Source organism: Choloepus didactylus, chromosome 21 (assembly GCF_015220235.1).
Source record: "Choloepus didactylus isolate mChoDid1 chromosome 21, mChoDid1.pri, whole genome shotgun sequence".
NCBI lineage: Eukaryota > Metazoa > Chordata > Mammalia > Pilosa > Megalonychidae > Choloepus > Choloepus didactylus.
In genome coordinates this window covers 20,223,786-20,228,383 of record NC_051327.1, presented here as the reverse complement: position 1 = coordinate 20,228,383, position 4,598 = coordinate 20,223,786, and positions in this window count along the sequence as shown.

Here is a 4,598-nt window from a genome sequence, read left to right as displayed (position 1 = left end):
TTTTTGGTTTTGTTTCCTTATTTTCCATTTTTTATAGAAAAAATGGGTAAATGATCTGTAAACTTAATTATTGAGTAAGCAAACTACAGTTGATCCTCACTATTTGTAGATTCCATATTTGCAAATTCACCTACTTGTTAAAATTTATCTGTAATCCCCCAAATCAATGCTTGTGGCACTTTTGCAGTCATTCACAGATACGCACTTAGCAGCAAAAAATTGAGTCACTGGACACACACATTCCCAGCTGAGGTCGAACAATGTAATGCTCTGCCTTCTGGTTTCAGTTCTCTTAGTGTGTAAGCAAGTGTCCTTTTTCCTGGTATATTTAGTGCCATGTTTTTAATGGTTTTGTGATTTTGTTGATGATTTCACTGTTTAAAATGGCCCCCAAGTGAAGTGCTGAAGGCTGTGATGTGTCTTATGGAGAAAACACGTGTTACTTAAGCTTTGTTCAGGCATGAGTTATAGCACTGTTGGCCTTGAGTTCAATGTTAATGAGTCAATATATATTAAATAAGGTGTCTTTAAACAGATACACACATAGGACAAGGTTATTGTTCTAGTTTGCTAATGCTGCCGGATGCAAACACCAGAAGTGGATCAGCTTTTATAAAGGGGGTTTATTTGGTTACAAAGTTACAGTCTTAAGGCCATAAAGCGTCCAAGGTAAGTCATCAACAATCGGGTACCTTCACTGGAGAATGGCCAATGGTGTCTGGAAAACCTCTGTTAGCTGGGAAGGCACGTGGCTGGCATCTGCTTCAGAGTTCTGGTTTCAAAATGGCTTTCTCCCAGGACATTCCTCTCTAGGCTGCAGCTCCTGCTCAGAATGTTACTCTCAGTTGCTCTTGGGGCATTTGTCCTCTCTTAGCTTCTCTGGAGCAAAATCTGCTTTCGGCAGCCCTTTTCAAACTGTCTCGCCTGCAGCTCTTCTCTCAGCTCCTGTGCTTTCTTCAGTGTCCCTCTTGGCTGTAGCAAGTTAGCTCCTTCTGTCTGAACTTATATAGTGCCCCAGTAAACTAATCAAGGCCCATGCTGAATGGGCGGGGCCACACCTCCATGGAAATCATCCAATTAGAGTCATCACCCACAGTTGGGTGGGGCGCATTTCCATGGAAACAACCTAATCCAACTTAATCCCCACTAATATTTCTGCCCCACAAGATTGCATCAAAGAATATGGCTTTCTCTGGGGGACATAATACCTTCAAATCGGCACATGTATTGATCAGTTGATAAAAATATTGTGACCAGAGGCTTGCAGAATCTCACCCTGTACTTTCCTAGGAATAATGGTTCAATATTCACTAATTCAGTGTTCGCAGCAACTGTACAGAACATGACTACCACAAATGACAAGAATCGATGGTAGGTATTTTCTGAGGAGCAGCAGAACAGCTTAGATTCTTAATTCCATAAATTGCAATATTCTATGTGACCGTTAACCACAGGAATCATTTACTGAGAAAAGAACCATTTATTGAATGTTATTTTCTGCAAAGTAGCTATACTGTTTCCATTTTGCATCCAAGGCAGCAGGGAATCCTGCTGCCACTAAGCAGCCTGTTGTGTGAGACCCAGAGATCCCTTCTGCCCTGTGCCACCTCAGGGGCCACCCTCTGTGACAGCGCCCCCGCAAAGGGCCCGCTGCGAGGGAGTATACATTGGAACAGAAAAGGGAAAAGGTGTGTAAGAAAGGGTTAAGTTTAGCTTCTACATAAAGGCAACATGGAATAGGGAAAATGGCGGCAGAACTGGCTTAAAACAGGCTCCATGGTAAAGGGAAGGAGAGAAAGAAAGCCATGAGGTAAGCCTAGAATCAGCGCCAGTTCCTTATATGGGAAAAATAACCAGAGTTACTGGAATGTAAAGGGATATGGGGTATAATCAAAGGCAGGAACTCTTTGGCAGGAAATTTTAACTAGTTAACTCTCTCCGATAGGCTGCACAATTCAAAATCTCAAAGGCGGACTAGTTAGCTTTCTCAGATAGGCTGTAACCTCTGGAGTACCCAGCCAATGGGGAAACAGGGGAGGGACTTGCATATTAGGGGTAGGATATAACTATTGCCATTTTCTTTTTCTGGCACGCCTGCCACGTGCCTGGCTGTGCATCCGTTCTTGCAAGATCATGAATAAATTCTTTTCTCCTCTACAACTGGGTGAGTGTTTTAAGGTATAATGCTTGTTTCTAACAGATGTCATTGTCATTTAGATAATTGTGCCCAAACCCAATTATTTTCATCATTCTTAGACGTGAAGTTTAACATCCCACGGCCAAGAATCTTGAGGGGTACAGACAAGCTTTGCATTGCCTTGTTGGGGAACTGGACAGTCAACCCCACACACCACCCCGCTTGTAGAAGACTGGTAGCAGTATCCAAAGGACATCATGATATTCTCAAAAGAAGACTAATTTTAGCTTGTGGTGACTCAGGGGAAACATGACTTCCCTCCAGGAGAGAAACCCTTTGCCTGGGAGGCCGGCTGGTGTACCCACCTCTCCCTGTTGGCTGCCTGCTCTCCGGACACTCAATGGCAGGGGCTCGTTGTGTCTAGTGTTTGTACGAGGGCATCAGCGAGTCCGTCACCAGAGGACAGCAGGCTACTGAAGATGAGTTAGCTAAGAATTTCTTTTCAGTTTCATTAAAGCACAGTTTGGCCTGTAAGTCCAGAGGTTTTTAGAGAAACAACAGACTCTGTGAAAGAAAACAACAGCCACAGTAGCAAAAAGAAAACAAAATTTACTTAACTTTGCTTCCAAGAACTTGATAGCCACACACATACACACAAAGACACACACACATATATATATTTTGGGGGGGTGGGGGGTGGTTTGCATTTCTCACCACCCCGTCACGGCAGCCAGAAACCTCAGTGCTTTACTGCAGTGCTGGGGTCTTGAGAGGGTGGCAGCTCCCTCCTGCTCTCACCCCACCTTTAAGACTCAGATCAGGTCTGGGTCCACAAGGACACCAATCTGGGAACTCTAGGTGGCTGTTGACGGCCAGGGCTTGTTGACCAACCTCTTTGATTGGAAGCTTCAGTGTCATATAATAGTTCTGCCAAGCTCTGTGTCCTGAAGCAACACCTCTGAGCCTCAGTGTCCTCCCCTCTGAAATGGGAATAATATAGTTAAGTATTACATGTTAGGGGCTCAGTAAACCAGGGTTTGCTCTCTGGCTTGGTACTGGCACTATAATAGACTCTGGAGACCCTTCATCATCGTAAGATGGAGCAGGGAGGGAAGGGGTGTGTAAAGGACTTTGCCAACCAAAACATCCAGTTGTTCTTTCCAGAATATTATGCTGAGAAAACAGGCCTACCTCAGAACCCAGGTCAGCTGTTTAGGTCAGTTTGGCCCAACAGCCATCACATAAGTGGTGTAGTGCCTAGGTGTGCCCAAATCTGGAGGCAAAGATGGGAAGGCCCAGGGCTCCCCCAAGGTGTCTGCAGGCTAGCTGAGGAGATAAAACTACCCCCTGGGGAAGTCAGGACAGAGCAATATAATTTACATACTGGGGCAAACAAACTGTGTGTGGTGTGTATGTGTGAATATACAGATAAATAATTTAAATCCTAGGTGTGGTAGGCAGAATAATGGCCCCCAAAGATAGCCAGGAACGAATCCCCGGAACCTGTGAAGAGGTTACCTCATATGGCACAAGGGACTTTGCAGATGTAATCAAATTAAGGATTTTGAGATGGGGAGATTAGGCTGGATTATCCGAGTGGGCCCATTATCATCTGGACCCAAATGGGGAGGACATTGGGGGCTCCTGGGGAAGGTCTTCCTCCTTGTCCCCCTCCGCCTCGGCCAGCCCGCCTGTGGCTTGGCCGCCATCTTGTGACCAGGAGGCTAAAGGCCAACACAGCGAGGAGAAGCAGCAGAAAGAAAGAGCCCTGGTGGCCTGGAGACACCGCCCCAGCCCTGCTCTGCCTTTCTCCAAGTCATCCAGGCCAGAGGAGGCAGGGCCTGGCCCGGGGCTGTGACTGCACTTCCTGGAAACCTGAGAAGGTGGAAAAGAAAGTGGACTGTGACACCTTCATCCCCAGGGCGCTGTGTGAAGTGGATTCCAGGAAGAAATGGAAATTTCTCCAAGTCATTCTCAGAACTCCAGATGAAATTCTTCCATGCCCAAGCTCCCCTCACCCAAGGAGTTGCTTCTTTTAAAATTTAGAAAACTTTGTCCCCTGAGGGAAACATTGCTTTCCAGTGTGGGGTTTGCTTGCCCATCCTCTGGGTCTTTCCTCCATGACTGCAGTTAGCTTCACTGTACAGATGGGGAAACTGAGGCGCTGCATAAGAGGAGTGACTTGCCTGAGGTCACACTACCAGTGAAGTGGCAGAGCCAGAACTGGATTCAGTCACTCATTCCATGAGTGCCTCCTTATGTCAGCCCCTGTTCCCGGCCCTGGGGCTAGAGCAGTGAATGATACCTGCATGGCCTCTGCTTTCAGGGAGCTGATGAGTCTTCTCTTCCTCCAATCGAGCTACCTCAGTTCAGTTTTCACAATCAGGGGCAGGGGGTTCTCAGGTGTGTGCATTTGTTAGGATGCTTTTGGTGATGGGTACCAGAAAAACTCAACTCAAAC